The 21,704-nt window shown below is 46.1% G+C and overlaps 1 protein-coding gene across 1 annotated transcript in view; it reads left to right on the forward strand.

Moving 5' to 3' along the window:
* CPLX4 (complexin 4) overlaps positions 1 to 21,704 on the forward strand; it is an 83,019-nt gene that overhangs the window by 36,627 nt on the left and 24,688 nt on the right. The window lies entirely within an intron of this gene.

Consider the following 21,704-nt stretch of genomic DNA (forward strand, 5'->3'; position numbering starts at 1 on the left):
GCGAAAACATTTATTTGTGAATAAAGTGTTGCTGTATCGCAGTACCATTGATCCCATCACCGTTACTCATCTCCATCAAATTTTTATCACACGGAGCGATGTAAACATGGTGCTCACTGCCTATCATGATGTGTCACGTAACTTTGGAGTGCAAAAGACAGAAGCCACAGGCCGTAGGCGATTCTATTTGATTGGCATGAGACAGACGGCACATTTAAAAATGTGCGCCGGAATGTCACACGTCTGTGAGTAGGAAAACTGTGAAAGCTGATGATAAACCACCACTGCATGTCATTGTGAGTCGACGTCCATAAGAAATGGAAGCCATTGATCATCTGAAGCTAGAGCCCGGCCAGCAGGACAGGGCATAGCTACGTCTTAACCATCATCTATCAGTTCAACCAATTTGTAGTGGCAGTCCCAGTGAAGGATTTGACAGCCCAGACTACACAGCGGAGGAACAGGGAGAGGTAAATGTTGCAAATGCTGGGGCCCTGCTCAAGCAAGGGGGGCACACTCGTGGGCGTCAGTACTGGCACTTGGCCCCTCATAGTACGGCGGTGTGTCTGACGGCGGGTGTGCACCCCCACCGTCAGAGACACTTGATTGCACTATGAGGGACCCTGTGCCAGTGCCCATGCCCAAGAGTTGGCCTACCCACCTGTCCAGGGCAACGGCACTCGCACGGTTGCATGCGCTAGGTGGTAACCCCTGCCATGGGGGGGGGGAGGCAGCCCAGTTAGGGAGGTTTACAAAATGGCATATGTTGATGTGGGACATTCAGCTGATGCTAAAGGCGAAATTGGTCAAGTCCCAGGAAGAGGAGGACCAAAGCAAGCCATTTTTCTGGCAACCTATGTGTCATCACGGGTAAGGTGGGACAAAATCCTTGGAAACCCATGCATGGTTCATGGTTCATTTTAGTGAAGGTTAGATCATCCACATTTTGGGTCGACAGACGGGTCCTTTTTTCTGTCACGATTGATCCAGCTGCACTGAAGACTCTTTCCGATAGCACACTTGCAGCTGGGCAAGCGAGCTCCTGTAAGGCATATTGTGCCAGTTCAGGCCAGGTGTCAAGTTTAGCGGCCCAATAGTCAAAGGGGAATGACCTGTGAGGGAGAACTTCAATATGGGAGGAAAAGTAGTTTATAACCATAGTTGACAACTGCTGTCTCCTGTCACTTTCCATCAACGCAGTATTACCAGTCGTGTGAGCGAGACTTGAAAAATCAGTCCACAACATTGTCATGAAACCCTGTCTCCAACGCCACTTCTGATATGTGCACCACGAACACCTCTTCCAAGCTGCCCCTACGGCTCGTGTGAGAACCATCACTGCTGCTGTGTGCTGGGAATGCCTCAACCAACCAGTTTACCAGAGTTGCTTGTTTGTTAGCCAATATTAGGTCAAGGTTCTCCTGTGGCATGATGTTTTCGAATTTGCCTTTATAGCGTGGATCCAGGATGCTGGCCAACCAGTAGTCGTCATCGTTCATCATTTTGGCAATGCAGGGGTCCCGTTTTAGGATCTGCAAGGCATAATCTGACATGTGGGCCAATGTTCCCGGTGTCTATGATGCACTGCGAGTGCTGGGTGGAGGAGCACTTTCTGGCAAATCCACACCCCTCCAGTCACGCAGAAAGCCTGTACCAGACCTTGCCACGCCAACATTTTCTCTTGCCCCACGAGAAGCATCCTCCTCCCCTAAATAATCATCCCCATCATCATCCTCCTCCTCCTCTTCCTCCATCTCATCCATGAGAGGTCCCGGAGCAGACAATGGCTGAATGTCATCAAGTCTTCCCTCCTCCTCTTCCTCATCATCCTCGGCTGCAGACGCCTGCTCCTTAATGTATGTCAAAGTTTGCATGAGCAGACGCATAAGTGGGATGCTCTTGCTAATAATGGCGTCGTCTGCGCTTACCAGCCATGTGCATTCCTCAAAACACTGAAGGACTTTACAGAGGTCTTTCAGCTTCGACCACTGCACACCTGTCAACTCCATGTATGCCCTCAAAGTGCCTGCCCGTGTATCCTCCCACAAATGCATTACGGCCTGCCTCTGTTCGCACAGCCGCTCAACCATGTGCAGGGTGGAGTTCCACCTTGTTGCAATGTCGATAATTAGGCGGTGCTTGGGAAGGTGGAGCAATCGCTGCAGCTTCTGCATACGACTGGAATGTACAGGCGACTGGCAGATGTGGGAGCACAGTCTTCGCACCTTCTGGAGCAGGGCTGTTAACTCCGGATAATTATTGAGGAAGCACTGCACCACCAGGTTCAAGGTGTGAGCCAAGCAAGGTATGTGTCTGAGTTTTGAAAGGTCTATGGCTGCCACAAAATTCCGGCCGTTATCACTAACTACATTGCCTGCCTCAAGATGTAGACTGCCCAGCCATGACTCAGTTTGTCACTGAAAGTAGTCGGCCAGTACCTCCGTGGTGTGCCTGTCGCCCAAACACATCATCTTCAACACAGCCTGCTGACGCTTTCCACTAGCTGATCAATAGGGGGACACCTCGTGTGCAACACTGGCAGCTTTGGATGGAGTGCTTGCGCGACTGCGCTCTGTGGACAAGCTTTCGCTTCTGGAGGAGGGTCGAACACCTACAACCAACTGTTTCCTATACCATGGGCTAGGCAGCACTGTCCCACCACCGCTGTCCCCTGTGGACCCTGCATCCACCACATTAACCCAGTGCGCTGCGATGGACACGTAACGGCCCTGGCCATGCCTACTGGACCATGCATCATTTGTGAGGTGCACCTTTCCACTCACTGATTGATTCAGTGCATGGACAATGCGGTCTTTCACATGAAGGTGGAGGGCTGGGATGGCTTTGCGAGAAAAGAAGTGGCGACTGGGTAGGTCATAGCGTGGTACTGCGTAGGCCATGAGTTCGTGGAAAGCTGCGCTCTCCACCAACCGATAGGGCATCATCTCTAACGAGATTAGTTTGGCAATGTGGGCGTTCAAACCCTATGTACGCGGATGAGAGGATGAGTATTTTCTTGTCCTACTCATAGTCTCTGGTAGGGTGAGCTGGACTTGAGAGCTGCATATGGTGGAACTAGCGGTGGACAGGGCGGACTGAGAGAGGGTTGATGATGGTGATGGAGTTGGTGTTCTTTCTGATGGCCTAGATTCAGTCTTTCGTTGATATAACATTCTGATTCCCTGACTGCTTTGGCCTTGTGACGACACCTCCACATTTGTTGCTGGTGGTGTGCTAACCTGTGGGCTTACAGTGGGGGAAACAATGTAGCGTTGCTGACTACCTTCTTTGGGAGAAGTTGCACATGTAGCACGTGAGGTTTGGTAGTCCGTCCACGCTTGCAAGTGCATGGTGGTTAAATGTCTAAGCATGCAACTGGTATTCAAATTGCTCAGATTTTTCCCTCGGCTAAAGGTCTTTGCGCACTTCTTACAGATAACCTTTGCCTGATCATTAGGATTTTGTTAAAAAAAGTGCCACACTGCACTCTTCCTACTATGGAAGACATTTTGCGGCCTTGCACGCTGCGCTATTTTGACCGTGTTGCCAAGCTGTCCTGCAACTCTGCTGGTTTTTGTAACCCGTTTTTGGACTGCTCCGGGCCATCCAGATAACAGCTGTTGCGATGTCGATGCCTGCTGCGGATGCTTCTCCTCCTCTTCTGAGCTATTGCCAGCGGCACCCTCTTCCACCAATGGATGCCAATCTGGGTCAACAACTGGGTCATCCATCACCTCCTCTTCAATGTCATGTGCACCTTCCTCTGTGTCACCGTGTATGGTGGTATGGTATGCGGGAAGGGGCACCTGAGTTTCATCAGGGTCAGAATCTGGCTCAGTACACTGCGAGGACAATGTAGTGCTCTGAGTGAATGTACCAGCAGAATCATCTAGCAGTGGCTGTGCATCAGTGCACTCCATGTCAGATTCATCTTGGCCTGGGTAATTCACCATTTGACTTGATAACCCAGGCATGGTATGTGAAAACTGCTCCATGGAGTAATCTGTAGTGTGGCCTGCCGCATCCTTCAATTTTGGTTGGGGTGAAGGACACAAGGAAAGGTGTGGTTCATGACCAGGAGCCTCCAATGACGACTCAGTGCTTTTATTTGTTAAAACTTCAGAAGAGGAGGCGATGGAGCTGGAGACTGAGTCAGCAATGTAAGCCAAAACTTGTTGCTGAAGCTCCGACTTTAAAAGCGGTTTACCTACTCCCAGAAAAGAGAGCCTTCGAGGCCTTGTGGAGCCAGACGATGAAGCAGGCTCAACACCTCCTGGATTAGGTGCTATTTTGCTTTTGCCACTACCAACAGATCTACCACCACCACCATCATTACCAGCTGGCAACCCCCGCCCACTTCCACGGCCTCTTCCACCACACTTCCTCATTTTTTTGGAAAATGTACCCAAAATTCGACCAACTATATGGTACTGTAAAACAAGGTACAAGGTGTATATAGTAGTGGGGAGAATTTGAATCTCCTTACAGACTTCTGGACACTGTTGGATTGTCTCAGGCCCAGTGTATATTACACCTCTGTATCACAGGCCGAATTTTGATGGTGTAAAAAATGTGTATATAGGCCTGGGGAGAATTGGAATCTCCTTACACACTTCTGGACACTGTTGTATTGTGTCAGGCCCAGTGTATATTACACCGCTATATCACAGGCTGAATTTTGCTGGTGTAAAAAATGTCTATATAGGACAGGGGAGAATTGGAATCTCCTTACACACTTCTGGACACTGTTGTATTGTGTCAGGCCCAGTGTATATTACACCGCTATATTACAGGCTGAATTTTGCTGGTGTAAAAAATGTCTATAGAGGACTGGGGAGAATTGGAATCTCTGTAAAGACTTGAGGACACTGAAGGATTCTCTCAGGCCCAGTGTATTTTACACCGCTATGTCACAGGCAGAAATTGGCTAGTGTATAACTAACTACAAGGTGTATATAGAATTGGGCAGAATTGGAATCTCCCTAGAGTGTAGGTCTGTAAGAATGGACAAACTCCTCGGCTTTTCCTTACAGAGTCACACACAGATAGCTTGCCTGTGGCCATGATAACAGCCGGTACACGGTACTGTGTGAGGAGCGTACACCGCTGTACGGTGTGTGAAAAAATGCACGCTCAGTACCTCACCAGGACAAAACAATTAAATTTGGATTGCTTTTAAAAAAGCAGTTTGAACACCAGTGTGCACACAGAAATGCAGCTACCAGGTAGCCTTAGAAGGCAGCCTAATAACCAACAGAGCTGATCCACCAAAATATAGCCTCCCCTTGCACTGCACAATGACTGGTGTGTTGTACAGGCAAAATCGCTAGCAGCAGAAGCAGTTTTTTTTTCTTCTTCCCTGCCTAACTCTCTCCCTACAGAATCACCAGCAGCTCTCCCAATTCTGAGATCAGCATAAGTAAGATGGCGGTCGGCATGCACGCCCTTTTATACCCCCTGTGACGCCCCCCAAAGCAAGCCAATCACTTGCATGCCCTTCTCAAAGATGGTGGGGACCGCTGCCTATGTCATCACATTGCCCACAGTGTCCGTTGTTCCTGATTGGCTGAAAAAGGGCGCAAAAGCATTTTTGAAACGCGACTTTGGCGCTAAAGTCGCCAACCTAGTGGCCGACCTCACCCTAGGGTCGGGTTTCGTTTCATGAAACCCGACTTTGGCAAAGGTCGGTGACTTTTGAATTTTTTCGACCCGTTTCGCTCATCTCTATTCAGCGGGGATTGTTGTGAATTCACTTTCTGGCCTACCTCTGGTTACTAGTGAAGGTAGTGGAGCTGGTTATATTGACAGAGGGGTCGCGAGTTCTCTTTCCGGGCTCCCTCTGGTGGTTACAGGAGGTAATAGAGCTGATCAACAGTAATTAACAGAGGTCTGCCACCTGATAATGAGGAGGACGATTGGATATCTGGAGTTTCTGATTGGATTTAAGACAGCCGACTCCCTCTATTCAGGCTGGTGATTTTTTCCTGCCTCCTGAGGTCTTGTATTCCAGCTCAGTCCCTGCATGCTCAAGCTAAGTGTTCTTTTGCTATTGTTCACATTTGATTTGGTTTTGTCTATTTCAGTTTTGTGTGGTCAGTCAGCCCCGGCTGGGGCTGTGCTGAATTTTCATCCTTATGTTACTGTTTGTGCCAGTTTGTTTTTGTCCCTTATTAGATTAGCCCCTCTTTGCTCTGTTTTCAGAATATACCAGAGTGCTGATATAGTGTTGTGAGTTCATTTTCTGGTCTACCAGTTCTGAGTTCTCCTTCCAGGCTCCCTCTGGTGGTAACAGGAGGTAGTGAGGCTGATTTAATCAGTGGAGATCTTCCACCTGATAAGGAGGATGACGATTGGACCTCAGGAATCTCATACTGGATTTAAGACAGCCGACGCCCTATTCTGGTGCTGTGATTCCTTCTGGTTTGTCAAGTCTTGGTCCTCAGCTCTGTTCCAGTCAGCTCAAGCTAAGTTTTTCTGCTAATGTTCACACTTGATTTTGTTGGTCTATTCAGTTTTTTGTGTGGTCAGCCAGCCCCGGCTGGGGCTGTGCTGAATTTCCACTCTTACTTATCTGTATTTGCCAATTTGCTTTTTGTCCCTTATTAGATTGGCCTCTTTTTGCTCTGCCTCAAAATATTTCAGAGTGCTGATATAGTGGGAGAAGTCTAGTGACTTCAGGGTTAATTTTGTTATCAGAAGTGTTGGACATTATTTTTGTAGGGTTTTTGGCAGATTGCAGACAGTGTCTTTCCTTTCCTATCCTTTCTAGTTAGTTTGGGCTCCATCATTTGCTCAGCCTATTTTCCTGCCTATGTTTGTGTTTTCATCTTGTTTCACCATCAATACATGTGTGGGGGCTGTCTATTCCTTTGGGGTCTGCTCTGGGGCAGTTAGTTTTCCCCTTTTCTTGCTTTAGGCTTATTTAGTCCTTCGGCCATGACGTGGCATCTAGGTTCATCGTAGGCACGCTCCACGGCTGCTGCTAGTTGTGTGGTTAGGATCAGGGATCTGCATAGTTACCAACCTCTCTGGTTTTTCTGGGGCTTAGCTTGTTTAGGTTTTTTCCTCCACGGTGACTCATTCATAACAGAATCACCAGCCATACCGCAGATTCTAGGGTACTCAAAAGCAGGGAAAAGTTGTTAGAAAAGAAGAAAAAAAAGTGTCAATTTTTTTTTTATGTATTTTTTCCTCTTTTTTTTTTTCTGGGGCCGTAGGAGGATTTTTTTTTCCTAATGGAGATAAAGCAATTGTCTGATTGTGTGGAGCAACTTGCTGGTGAAGTGCAGGGAATTTACACCTACCTCATTCAGTTACATGCTGCTGAACCTGAGATCCCTACTCCTGATGTGTTTTTTAGGGATCGGTCTAAATTTCTGAATTTTAAGAATAATTGTAAATTATTTCTTGCCTTGAAGCCTAATTCATCGGGGAGCTCTGCGCAGCAGGTTAAAATTGTCATCTCCTTGCTGCGCGGCGATCCCCAGGGTTGGGCTTTTTCTCTGACACCTGAAAATCCTATTCTGACTAATGTGGATGCATTTTTTCAAGCCTTGGGGTTGTTGTATGATGAACCTTTTGCTGTTGATCAAGCTGAGAGAACCCTGTTGGCATTAAACCAGGGTCAGGATTCTGCAGAGTTATGCTGTCAAAAATACCGAAAGTGGGTGGTCCTTACTACATGGAATGATAGTGCATTGGCAGCTCTCTTTCGGAAGGGTTTATCAGAGACTGTAGAAGATGTTATGGTGGGATTTCCTGTTCCCTCTGACATGGATGATTCTATGTAATTGGCCATTCAAGTTGATCGGCGTTTACATGAACGTAAAACTACATGGGAGGCGCTGCCACCTTTTGAACAAACATCTGAACCTATGCAATGTGATGGGGTTTTGTCTAGGATGCAACGTCAGGAGTTTAGAAGGCGTAATAAGCTGTGTTTTTTTCTGTGGAGACGCCTCTCATACTATTTCTGTCTGCCCTGAATGAGAGAAACGTTTTGCACACACATTTGCTGTGGGCAGTGTACAAACTAAGTTCCTTTTGGCAATTACTCTGATCTGCTCCTTATCCACGTTTTCCACTAAGGCTTTTGTGGATTCAGGAGCAGCGTTGAATCTGATGGATTTGGACTTTGCTAAACGTTGTGGTTTTTCTATGATGCCTCTGTGGATGCCTATTCCTTTGAGGGGTATTGATGCTACTCCTTTGGCGGAGAATAAACCTCAGTTTTGGACCCAGGTGATAATGCGAGTTGCCCCAGACCACCAAGAAAATTGTAAATTTTTGGTGCTGCATAATTTGCATGATACTATTGTTCTGGGTTTTCCCTGGTTGCAAAATCATAATCCAGTTTTGGATTGGAAATCTGGGACTGTGGTGAGTTGGGGTTGTCAGTGTGTTCGTAGGGACGCTCCTGTTTTCTCTACCTCTCCTCAGTCTCATGATATTCCAGATTATCTGGCCGATTTTTCTGATGTGTTTAGTGAAAGTAAGTCTGCGTCTTTGCCTCCTCATAGGAGTTATGACTGTGCAATTGAGTTGATGCCTGGGTGTAAATTTCCCAAGGGTTGGCTTTTCAACTTATCAGTACCTGAACATGATCCTATGCGATCCTATATTAAGGAGTCGTTGGAGAAGGGTCATATTAGACCATCCTCGTCACCTTTAGGTGCTGGGGATTTTTTTGTGGCCAAGAAAGATGGTTCATTAAGACCGTGTATTGATTATCGTTCCCTTAACACAGGGGTGGGGAACCTCAGGCCCCAGGGCCATTTACGGCCCTCAATGACCTTTTATCAGGCCCCCGAGCAGATTCTCAGGGACCGCATTCTTGGGCAGGGAGCTGTATTTTGATTGCCACAAGCCCCTTAATTTCTTCTTGCTCTGTTGGCACACACGCATTGTTCACTACTGAACATTGAAGGGCATGCAATGAAAGATTAAGTCATGAAACCAGTGCCAGAGTCAGGATGTACTTTGTGGGCGGAGTTTGTACGGCCCCGAAGGATGGTATAAATATCCAAATGGCCCTTGGCAGAAAAAAGATTCCCCACCCCTGCCTTAACAAGATGACGGTTAAATATCAGTACCCGTTAACTCTGGAGAATAAATCAGACAACAGAGGTAAGAGTGCCTGCTGGTTTACTAAGCTTGACCTCAGGGGGGCGTATAATCTTATTCGCATCAAGCATGGGGCTGAATGGAAGACGGCGTTTAATAATCCAGAGGGACATTTTGAGTACCTGGTGATGCCTTTTGGGCTCACTAATGCCCCTTCTGTCTTCCAATCCTTCATGAATGATGTTTTCCGGGACTTTGGTGGCCCGCCTTGTCTCGTGATGTCAGGAATTTTGTGCAGTCCTGTGGGACTTGTTCCCGGTCTAAACCCTGTTCTCGCTCTAGTGGGTTGTTGATGTCCTTGCCGGTGCCTAAGAGGCCATGGACCCATATTTCAATGGATTTTATTTCTGATCTTCCTGTCTCTCAGAGAATGACTGTTATCTGGGTGATTTGTGATAGATTCTCTAAGATGGTCCATCTTGTACCACTCCCAAAGTTGCCATCTTCCTCAGAGTTGGTACCCTTGTTTTAACAACAGGTGGTTCAGTTACATGGGATTCCTGAGAACATTGTATCGGACAGAGGAGTTCAGTTTGTTTCCAGATTCTGGTAAGCCTTTTGTTCCAAGCTGGGAATTCAGTTGTCCTTCTCCTCTGCGTTTCACCCTCAGACCAATGGGCAGATGGAGAGAACAAACCAGACTTTGGAGTCCTATTTGAGATGTTTTATATCTGCTGATCAGGATGATTGGGTTTCAGTTTTGCCCTTGGCCGAATTCGCTTTAAATAATAGAGCTAGTTCTGCCACCTTGATGTCGCCCTTTTTCTGTAACTTTGGGTTTCATCCTCGATTTTCCTCAGGGCAAGTGGAATCTTCAGCCTGCCCAGGTGTTGACACTGTGGTAGAGAGAATGCAGCAGATTTGGGACCAAGTAGTGGATAAGTTGTCTCTCTACCAGGAAAAGGCCCAGCGGTTTTCTAACCGGCATAGGACCATTGGTCCCCGGTTTAAAGTGGGTGATATGGCTTGGTTGTCATCAAAGAATATCTCTATGAAGGTGGCTTCTCCAAAGTTCAAGCCAAGATTTATTGGACCTTACAAGATTTTAGAGATTCTTTGTCCGGTTTCTTTTTGATTGGCTCTTCCTGTTACGTTTAAGATCCATAAAGTGTTTCATAAGTCGCTGTTGAAGAGATATGTTGAGCCAGTAGTTCCTATGGCTGCACCTCCTGACCCTGTATTGGTTGAAGGCAATGTGGAATATGAGGTTGAGAAGATACTGGATTCTCGTCTGGCTAGACGGAGACTCCAGTATTTGGTCAAGTGGAAGGGTTATGGCCAGGAGGACAATTTTTGGGTCTCTGCCTCTCATATTCATGCCGATAGATTGGTTCGTGCTTTTCATCGGGCCCATCCTGATCGGCCCGGTGGCGTTGATGAGGGTTCGGTGACCCCTCCTCAAGGGGGGGTACTGTTGTGAGCTCATTTTCGGGTTTGCCTCTGGCTTCTGGTGAGCGTTATGGAGCTGGCTGTGCTGACAGAGGAGTAGTGAGTTCTCTATCTGGACTCCCTATGTTGGTGAAGGGAGGTAATGGAGCTGATCTAAATGGCAGAGACCGGCCACCTGAGGAAGAGGACTGCGATTGGACATCAGGAGTTTCTGATTGGATTTAAGGCATCCGACTACCTAGTTTCTTGCTGGTGATTTTTCCTGACTGTGGCTTCTGGTTTCCAGTTTGGTTCCTGCCTTCCTAAAGCTAAGTTTTCTCTGCTATTGTTCATATGAGTTTTGTCTGGTTTACTTAGTTTTTGTGTTCAGCCAGCCCTGGCTGGGACTGGGGTGAATCCCCATTTTGTCTCTGATCAGTTGATCTCTTTTGCTCTGTCTTCAGAATATACCTGAGTGCTGATATAGTGATTTGAAGTCTAGCGACTTCAGGGCCTTTTTCTATCAGACGTGTTGGACATTTTTTTTGGCAGGGTTTTTTGCGTGATTGCAGACAGCAGCTTTTCTTTCCTGTCCTTTCTAGTTAGTGAGGGCCCCATCGTTTGCTCAGCCTATATTTCTATCTGTGTCTGTGTTTTCATCTTGTTTCACCAACAATACATGTTGGGGGCTGTCTATATTGCTTTGGGGTCTGCTCTGGTGCAGTTTAGATTTTTCCTTTCTTTCTTTAGGGTTATTTAGTTCTCCGGCCGTGACGAGGCGTCTAGTACCACCGTAGGCACGCTCCACGGCTACTGCTAGTTGTTGTGGATAGGATCAGGGGTCTGCAATCCGCTAGTTACGAACCTATCCGGTTTTCTGGGCTTAGCTTGCTTTTTTTTTCCTCCTCGGTGACTCATTCATAACAGAGAGGTGTACAAAAATGATGATGTACCAGAGGGTCCTTGCAGCGAAATTACTGAAAAAATTCCCATGTGATAACGCTGGCAGCAGACATCAGAGTTTGTTGTACAGCCAAGGAATCCAAGCGAGAGAGACAGAAGTACAATCCAGCTCAGGCAGAGGAACAATGGCAAAGTTCTGGGACAGTTTTCTCAGACCCTCACATCATACCACCACAGAGGCAAGGGGTGGTGTCTAGAGTTGAGCATTCCGATACCGCAAGTATCGGGTATCGGCCGATACTTGCTGTATCGGAATTCCGATACCGACATCCGATATTTTTTCAATATCGGGCATCGGAATGGGAAGTTCAAAGTTGATTGACAGCCGAAATGACGTCATCATGATGCGCGGTGTGTGCGCATCATGATGCGCCGTCATTTCGGGCCTTCTGGGGGTCTCTGCCGGCCTGCGGGGGGCTGTGCCGGCCTGCCAGGGGGCTGTGTGGACTGCCCGGGGTCTGTACTGGCCTGCCGGGGGGCTGTGCCGGCCTGCCGGTGGTCTGTGCACCCTGTGGGGGTCTGTACCGGCCTGCCGGGGGGCTGTGCCGGCCTGCCGGGGGGCTGTGCACCCTGTGGGGGTCTGTACCGGCCTGCCGGGGGGCTGTGCTGATGTCCGGGGGTCTGTGCAGGCATCGTCCGATGGGACTACAAGTCCCATCGGGCGATGCCTGCTACCATGACAGTGATTGACACATTAGCCAATGATGGGACAGTAGTAGTCCCATCATCCGGCTAATGTGTTAAATGAAAAAAATACTACATACATACTACATACATACTACATGCATGCTACATACATACCACATATATACTACATGCATGCTACATACATACTACATGCTACATGCATGCTACATACATACTACATACATACTACATGCATGCTACATACATACTACATGCTACATACATACTACATATATACTACATGCATGCTACATACATACTACATGCTACATACATACTACATACATACTACATGCATGCTACATGCATACTACATGCTACATGCATGCCACATACATACTACATGCTACATACATACCACATATATACTACATGCATGCTACATACATACTACATGCTACATGCATGCTACATACATACTACATACATACTACATGCTACATACATACTACATGCTACATACAGTGGGGAAAAAAAGTATTTAGTCAGTCAGCAATAGTGCAAGTTCCACCACTTAAAAAGATGAGAGGCGTCTGTAATTTACATCATAGGTAGACCTCAACTATGGGAGACAAACTGAGAAAAAAAAATCCAGAAAATCACATTGTCTGTTTTTTTTTCATTTTATTTGCATATTATGGTGGAAAATAAGTATTTGGTCAGAAACAAGCAATCAAGATTTCTGGCTCTCACAGACCTGTAACTTCTTCTTTAAGAGTCTCCTCTTTCCTCCACTCATTACCTGTAGTAATGGCACCTGTTTAAACTTGTTATCAGTATAAAAAGACACCTGTGCACACCCTCAAACAGTCTGACTCCAAACGCCACTATAGAGAAGACCAAAGAGCTGTCAAAGGACACCAGAAACAAAATTGTAGCCCTGCACCAGGCTGGGAAGACTGAATCTGCAATAGCCAACCAGCTTGGAGTGAAGAAATCAACTGTGGGAGCAATAATTAGAAAATGGAAGACATACAAGACCACTGATAATCTCCCTCGATCTGGTGCTCCACGCAAAATCCCACCCCGTGGGGTCAGAATGGTCACAAGAACGGTGAGCAAAAATCCCAGAACCACGCGGGGGGACCTAGTGAATGAACTGCAGAGAGCTGGGACCAATGTAACAAGGCCTACCATAAGTAACACACTACGCCACCATGGACTCAGATCCTGCAGTGCCAGACGTGTCCCACTGCTTAAGCCTGTACATGTCCGGGCCCGTCTGAAGTTTGCTAGAGAGCATTTGGATGATCCAGAGGAGTTTTGGGAGAATGTCCTATGGTCTGATGAAACCAAACTGGAACTGTTTGGTAGAAACACAACTTGTCGTGTTTGGAGGAAAAAGAATACTGAGTTGCATCCATCAAACACCATACCTACTGTAAAGCATGGTGGTGGAAACATCATGCTTTGGGGCTGTTTCTCTGCAAAGGGGCCAGGACGACTGATCCGGGTACATGAAAGAATGAATGGGGCCATGTATCGTGAGATTTTGAGTGCAAACCTCCTTCCATCAGCAAGGGCATTGAAGATGAAACGTGGCTGGGTCTTTCAACATGACAATGATCCAAAGCACACCGCCAGGGCAACGAAGGAGTGGCTTCTTGAGAAGCATTTCAAGGTCCTGGAGTGGCCTAGCCAGTCTCCTGATCTCAACCCTATAGAAAACCTTTGGAGGGAGTTGAAAGTCCGTGTTGCCAAGCGAAAAGCCAAAAACATCACTGCTCTAGAGGAGATCTGCATGGAGGAATGGGCCAACATACCAACAACAGTGTGTGGCAACCTTGTGAAGACTTACAGAAAACGTTTGACCTCTGTCAATGCCAACAAAGGATATATCACAAAGTATTGAGATGAAATTTTGTTTCTGACCAAATACTTATTTTCCACCATAATATGCAAATAAAATGAAAAAAAAAACAGAAAATGTGATTTTCTGGATTTTTTTTTTCTCAGTTTGTCTCCCATAGTTGAGGTCTACCTATGATGTAAATTACAGACGCCTCTCATCTTTTTAAGTGGTGGAACTTGCACTATTGCTGACTGACTAAATACTTTTTTTCCCCACTGTAAATAAGATAACTCATGCTGACAGACAGACTGTCTTTATTATGAGCACAACGAGCTATTCAAGGCCTATATAATCCCCTGCTGAATACCTAATACAGCACGTAACTGAAGAAGGTCGCAATTGACCGAAACGTTTTGTATGCGTACTACAATAAATCTTCTTTTTGATCACATCCAAGTTGAGTGCTAGGTTTATAACTTCTACTTTTACGGTTTGGGAACCAAACCATTAGCACCATCCTCCAGTTGTGCTCACGGTGTTTTATTCCTTGTTTGCTTTCTGTGTGTGATTTTGTGCAGTTCTGTGATTTCTAGTTCTGCCAGTTTTGTTTTTGATTTTCTGTTCGTTGCTGCAGCGTCCTCTATTTTCCTACTAGGAGGTTACCTGTTTTTTGTTCCCAGTCCCTAGACCGTTCAGGGAGACCCTTCCCCCTACCCATAGGTCTTCGTTTGAGTTTAGTCTAGGAAACGTCGGTGGGTCTATTCACAAGGAATAGGTCGCCCACTCCATCGTAGGGTTTTAGCATAGTCCTAGTGCAGGGTCAGCTTTTCCAACCCTAGTCCTGAGTTGCAGATCCATAACAACTATTCCCTGATGGCACACTGTGTGAACGTTGTGGAGGTCGGGGCCGAGTCCCACCCTGGCACGACACATGTTCTATCAACGTCAAGGATTGCTGCTCCTAACTTTATCTGGATTAACTCCAGCTCCTACACCTGTTCCTCCAGCCCCTCCTGCTTCTCCTCATCCTCCATCTCCGTTGTGCTATCTTAGAGCATGACGTCCACATCAGCTGAAAGCTCTGAAAGCACTGCCTCAGTGAAGAGGCAACAGGCTCTGATGACGCTAATTTGTCTAGGAGATAAACTGCACACCACAGAAGAGTTACTTAAAGGAATAACAGACCAGACAGATCTGTGGTTTTTGTGGCTGAACTTCCAACCATGTATCGTCAAGTGTCAAAATGGGCGTAACCTGGTGGTGTCTGTGAAGCTTGGCAAGCTCACACACGTACCATGCATGGCACATATGCTCAACTTGGTAGTTCAGCGGTTTCTGAAAACATACCCAGATTTCACAGAGATTCTGGTCATTGTACGCCGCGTCGGCTTCTATTTCCGCAAGTTGCCTACAACTGCCGCTGAACAACAGAAACAAAGAAGTAATGAGAAAAATAAAATAAAGAAGTATCTTTAATTAATTAAAAAAATGAAGTACAGAAAAAATGACATTACCAGAAACAAGAAGGGGAATGGAGGAAACAGTTCCTAGCCTATTCAAGCCTGAGTGTATGCTACTTAGAATCATAGAATCGCAGAGTTGGAAGGGACCTCCTGGGCCATCTGGTCCAACCCCCTGCTCAAAGCAGGATTCGCTAAATCATCCCAGTCAGATGTCTGTCCAGCCTCTGTTTGAAGATTTCCATTGAAGGAGAACTCACCACTTCTCATGGCAGCTTGTTCCATTCATTGATCACTCTAACTGTCAAAAAGTTTTTTCTAATATCTAATCTGTGTCTCCTCCCATTCAGTTTCATCCCATTGCTTCTAGTCTTTCCTTGTGCAAATGAGAATAAAGTTGATCCTTCTACAATGTGACAGCCCTTTAGATATTTGTAGACAGCTATTAAGTCTCCTCTCAGTCTTCTCTTTTGCAAACTAAACATTCCCAAATCCTGCAACCTTTCCTCATAAGACAGGGTTTGCAGACCGGTCACCATTCTGGTCGCTCTTTTCTGAACTTGCTCCAGTTTGTTAATGTCTTTTTTAAAATGTGGCGCCCAAAACTGGACACAATATTCCAGATGAGGTCTGACCAAAGAGGAGTAGAGGGAAATAATGACTTCACGTGATCTAGACTGTATGCTTCTGTTAATACATCCTAGAATTGCATTTGCCTTTTTTGCTGCTGCATCACACTGTTGACTCATATTCAGTCTGTGATCTATTATGCATTTTGCATTTGCATTTTGCATCTGTTTTCTCTCAGAAAGGAAATGCAACATCAACTGTTATTCACTGTCCTATTAAGGGAATAGAAGAATCCAGGATATCTATAAACAGAAAGATAGTGAGGAAACACTTAGCTAACCTAAATGAATTCAAGTCTCCAGGTCCAGATGAATTACACCCCAGAGTACTGAAGGAGATAGCAGAAGAAATTTTTGAACCCCTCTCCATAATCTTTGAAAATTCTTGGAGAACAGGAGAAGTGCCAGAAGACTGGAGAAGAGCAAATGTTGTTCCTATCTTCAAAAAGGGGAAGAAGGTGGACCCAGGCAACTATAGGCCGGTGAGTCTGACTTCTATACCAGGAAAGATCTTTGAACAAATTATTAAACAACATGTATGTCAATACCTGGATAAGAATGAAGTGATTAAACAGAGTCAGCATGGGTTTGTAACTGATAAGTCATGTCAGACTAACTTAATTTCCTTCTATGACGGTATCACTGATTGGGTGGATCAAGGAAATGCTGTAGATATAGTATATCTTGACTTCAGCAAAGCATTTGACAAAGTCTCTCATACAATCCTTATTGAAAAAATGACTAAGTATGGAATGGACAAGGCAACTGTTAGGTGGATTCATAACTGGCTTAGTGATCGGACCCAAAGAGTGGTCGTAAATGGCTGCACATCCAGTTGGAAGAATGTCTCAAGTGGGGTACCACAGGGCTCTGTCCTGGGCCCTGTATTGTTCAACATCTTTATCAACGATTTAGATGAAGGAATTGAGGGTAAACTGATTAAATTTGCTGATGACACAAAGCTAGGAGGGATAGCTAATACTAGAGAGGAGAGAGAGATGATTCAAAAAGATTTAAATAAACTGGAGAAGTGGGCAGCAACTAACAGAATGGTTTTTAACAGGGAGAAATGCAAAGTACTACATCTGGGCAATAAAAATGAAAAAAGCATATATAGAATGGGAGGAATAGGGCTACGTGACAGCACATGTGAAAAAGACTTGGGTATACTAATAGATCACAGACTGAATATGAGTCAACAGTGTGATGCAGCAGCCAAAAAGGCAAATGCAATTCTAGGATGTATTAACAGAAGCATACAGTCTAGATCACGTGAAGTCATTATTTCCCTCTACTCCTCTTTGGTCAGACCTCATCTGGAATATTGTGTCCAGTTTTGGGCACCACATTTTAAAAAAGACATCAACAAACTGGAGCAAGTTCAGAAAAGAGCGACCAGAATGGTGACCGGTCTGCAAACCCTGTCTTATGAGGAAAGGTTGCAGGATTTGGGAATGTTTAGTTTGCAAAAGAGAAGACTGAGAGGAGACTTAATAGCTGTCTACAAATATCTAAAGGGCTGTCACATTGTAGAAGGATCAACTTTATTCTCATTTGCACAAGGAAAGACTAGAAGCAATGGGATGAAACTGAATGGGAAGAGACACAGATTAGATATTAGAAAAAACTTTTTGACAGTTAGAGTGATCAATGAGTGGAACAGGCTGCCACGAGAAGTGGTGAGTTCTCCTTCAATGGAAGTCTTCAAACAGAGGCTGGACAGACATCTGACTGGGATGATTTAGCGAATCCTGCTTTGAGCAGGGGGTTGGACCAGATGGCCCAGGAGGTCCCTTCCAACTCTACGATTCTATGATTCTATGATTCTATTAGTATACCCAAGTCTTTTTCACATGTGCTGTTGCTTAGCCCTATTCCTCCCATTCTGTATATGCTTTTTTCATTTTTATTGCCCAGATGTAGTACTTTGCATTTTTCCCTGTTAAAAACCATTCTGTTAGTTGCTGCCCACTGCTCCTGTTTATTTATATCTTTTTGAATCCTCTCTCTCTCATCTCTAGTATTAGCTATCCCTCCTAGCTTTGTGTCATCAGCAAATTTAATCAGTTTACCCTCAATTCCTTCATCTAAATCGTTGATAAAGATGTTGAACAATACAGGGCCCAGGACAGAGCCCTGTGGTACCCCACTTGAGACATTCTTCCAGCTGGATGTGCAGCCATTTACGACCACTCTTTGGGTCCGATCACTAAGGCTACTTTCACACATCAGGTTTTCGGCGTCAGGCGCGATCCGGCGTCGTGCCGGAACCCCGGATCCGGCATATGTTTCGTAAAACCGGATGTGATGGATCCGGTTTTCTGCCGGATCCGTCTTTTTCTTGACAGACAAAACCGGATCCGTCTCATCCGGTTCATCCGTTTTTCTATCCGTTTTTCGACGGATTACGCCGGATCCGGTTTTTAAAATTGACCCTTGTGGCCTTCCGAACGGGATTGGCTACTGGAAAACTATATATAGCATGTTCCTACAGCCCTTCTTTGACAGGTTGTAGAGGATAAAGTGCAGGTTGGAGAGAAGAGCAAGTTACTGGCGAAGATGGATGTTGTCATTGGAAATATTTTGAAGAATTTGGCGGATTTTATAGCGGAGGCGAATCGTTTGAGGGTGATTGTTCTGGAGAAGGCGAGAGCGAGACAGCAGCGCATCAGGCATCGTAGACGACGTTTGTGGATCCACCCCATCACAGCCAAGAGAATGACGCGTGGGGGTCTATTCTACACTCTGCATGGACCTTCGACGAAACCCGGATAAATTTTTTGGATATGTTAGGATGAAAATGGAGAATTTTGATTACTTGGTGGAGCGCATTGCACACCTCATAAGAAAAGCGGACACCTATTGCCGCTTCTCTGTTTCACCCGCAGAGCGTCTGATGGTGACTTTAAGGTAAGCCACATTTATTGGATGTGCTCGCATCAGAGCACACTTTCACTGCAATCTTGTTGGTGGTAGTTTGTATCTCCAAGTGTTATAGGTCAGTTTTGGTATGTAATGCTGTGATTTAAAACTAATTTATTGTTTTTTAATTCCCCACAGATTTCTTGCAACTGGAGAATCCCTTTCGTCACTGCATTTCCAGTACAGACTCGGGATTTCCACCATATCTGGAATAGTGAAGTACACATGCCGTGCACTGTGGGACTCCTTAGCTGAAGAGTTTTTACCAGAGCCCACAACAGAGAGGTGGATTGAAATTGCTGACAAGTTTCAACAGATATGTCAGTTTCCCAACTGCTTGGGCGCTGTGGACGGGAAACATATCCGCATTGTAAAGCCAGCAGGATCGGGATCGGAATATTTCAATTACAAGAAATATTTTTCAATTGTCCTCATGGCCATCGCTGACGCGGAATACAAATTTATTGCGGTTGATATTGGGGCCTATGGCCGCTCCAATGACTCTCAAGTTTTCAAACTGTCTGCCATGGGGCGTAAACTGTATGGAAACACCTTCCAGTTCCCACCACCTAGACCGCTGCCGCAAACATCTGGTCCACCTATGCCATTTGTCTGTGTAGGGGATGAAGCCTTCCAGCTGTCAGAACACCTTTTGAATCCGTACTCTAGCAGAGGATTGACAAGACCAAAACGCATTTTTAATTACCGCCTCACAAGAGCAAGAAGAATGGTTGAATGTACCTTTGGTATTCTGACAGCCAAATGGCGGGTCCTATTGACTGCGATCAACCTCAAGACAGAAACTGTGGACGAGGTGATCAAAGCGTGCGTGGTACTCCACAATTTTGTTATCTGCAAGGAACCCATTTCCATTGAGGACACCTCTGAAGAAACCACCTTGCAAGATTACCATGACATTACCACTAGAAGTTCTGTGACGGTTTCAGTAATGAGGGACAATTTTGCAATATACTTTATGTCACCTCAAGGCAGAGTACACTGGCAGGATGACAGAGTGTGAAAGATTTGTGCCCTAACCAAACTTGTGTACCTTCTGGACCAACAGTATATACCTTTGCCAACCAAAGTTGGCTATCTTGTCATGGTCTTACTATTTTTAGCTTTAGGCCACAGGTGTGTACCTGGTTGTGTTTTTTGCAAAGTATTTCACCTTTTAACAAAAGTTGTGTACATTGTTAGGAAATCACCAACAATAAACACAACTTTTTAGGTGAAATACTTTGCTTCAAACACAACCAGGAACACAACTGTGGCAAAAAGCTAAAATTTACCCACAGTTATATACCTAGTTTTGAATACCATTTCACCTTTTAAATACCCTGTATTTAACCTTTTTCGCCGCAGAAAGAAATGACAGACAACCAGTGTAAAATAATTTAACTTTTATTGAAAAATGTTTTTTTTAGTAAACTTTTTTAAAATGTTAATAAACTTGTTTAATAAAGCTTTGAAACCATAAAACTGGTCATTTTTATTTAAATACACACATTATAAATCTGTGTAGTGTGTGGTGGAAATACTGCTGGAGGGGCTGCGGGACACTTCGACACTGGGAGTGTGGAGAGAGGACTGGGATCGTGGTGGGGAAGGAACAGTTAGAGGTGAAGGTGTGGAAAAAACTACAGAATGGGTGGACATGTGGGAAGCAGAAGAGGTGGTGGGTGGTGGAGTGGAGGGTTGGGCAGGGACTGTAGGAGCAGATGATGTTGATGGCAAGTTGTATGGGGAAGGAGTTTGGTACGGGGCAGGTTGCTGGAAGTGGGGAGATGTCTGGTACGGGGCAGGTTACTGGAAGTGGGGAGATGTCTGGTACGGGGCAGGTTACTGGAAGTGGGGAGATGTCTGGTACGGGGCAGGTTGCTGGAAGTGGGGAGATGTCTGGTACGGGGCAGGTTGCTGGAAGTGGGGAGATGTCTGGTACTGGGGAGGTTGCTGGTACTGGGGAGGTTGCTGGTACTGGGGAGGTTGCTGGTACTGGGGAGGTTGCTGGTGCTGGGGAGGTTGCTGGTGCTGGGGAGGTGGATGGTGCTGGGGAGGTGGATGGTATGTAATAGGAGGGGGAGGATGGAAAGTGGCTGGAGGGGGTGTAGATGTAATAGGAGGGGGAGGATGGAAAGTGGCTGGAGGGGGTGTAGATGTAATAGGAGGGGGAGGATGGAAAGTGGCTGGAGGGGGTGCAGGTGGAGGAACTACTGTGGTGGGAGGAGGAGGTTGGGAGGTAACTTGCTGGAGAGCAGCGTAGCATGAATGCATTACATGCATCTGCTGGGCAGGAGAGAGCGTTTCCATGCGCTCCACAACAGACCTGAAAAAGGTGTGGTTTGGCGAAGATCTTGCTTCTGAATGCATGGTTTGCAGAAGTGTCTTCACCTCCAGAATGCTGGAGTTGATCTGCTGATAGCCTGCGGAGATTTGCTCTGACAAGACTTTTAGACAGTTCTGGAAAGATGCATTCAGATGCAAGAACTCTGGCGCATAAGTCTTTTCCTGACCCCTCTGCCGCTGCCGCCCAGTACCCGCAGGTGTACTAGAGGTGGCAGGGGCAGAAGGGTGGGGTAAAGGGAAAGCGATCTCCTCACCAGCAGCTTCATGTAATGTAGGCGGCCACGATGCTCCTGTGCTGGTGGATGGGACAGATGGGTCGAATGTGTGGGAAGGCTGGGAAGGTGCAGATGTACCGGGGCGGTCGAAGTGTCCCTCGGTGCCGGTCTCCTCAGGGATCGCCTCAGAAGGGTCCAA

This window comes from Dendrobates tinctorius, unplaced genomic scaffold (assembly GCF_039654945.1).
Source record: "Dendrobates tinctorius isolate UK_male_01 unplaced genomic scaffold, ASM3965494v1 ptg000085l, whole genome shotgun sequence".
Lineage (NCBI taxonomy): Eukaryota > Metazoa > Chordata > Amphibia > Anura > Dendrobatidae > Dendrobates > Dendrobates tinctorius.